The sequence below is a fragment of the Penaeus monodon genome, chromosome 15 (genome assembly GCF_015228065.2).
Source record: "Penaeus monodon isolate SGIC_2016 chromosome 15, NSTDA_Pmon_1, whole genome shotgun sequence".
NCBI classification, from domain to species: domain Eukaryota; kingdom Metazoa; phylum Arthropoda; class Malacostraca; order Decapoda; family Penaeidae; genus Penaeus; species Penaeus monodon.
In genome coordinates this window covers 37,988,132-37,988,366 of record NC_051400.1, presented here as the reverse complement: position 1 = coordinate 37,988,366, position 235 = coordinate 37,988,132, and positions in this window count along the sequence as shown.

Below are 235 nucleotides of genomic sequence, written 5' to 3'. Positions count from 1 at the left end.
GGGAAAGGAGAGAATATAACGAGGGAGAGCGCCCTACCTCTTATTTTCAGAGAACAATAATAATATGATGTCTGACGCACAAGGCTGCATGTGTTAAAACCTCCTGAAGCCCCGGGGAAACTGCCAGCACATCCATCCCTGTTACACAACCTTACCGCCCTAGCCTTAATTTCGTCTGACATGAGAAGTGACAGGTGGGCTATTTCAGGTGAGTAATCCTTCGCGCTCGAGGACG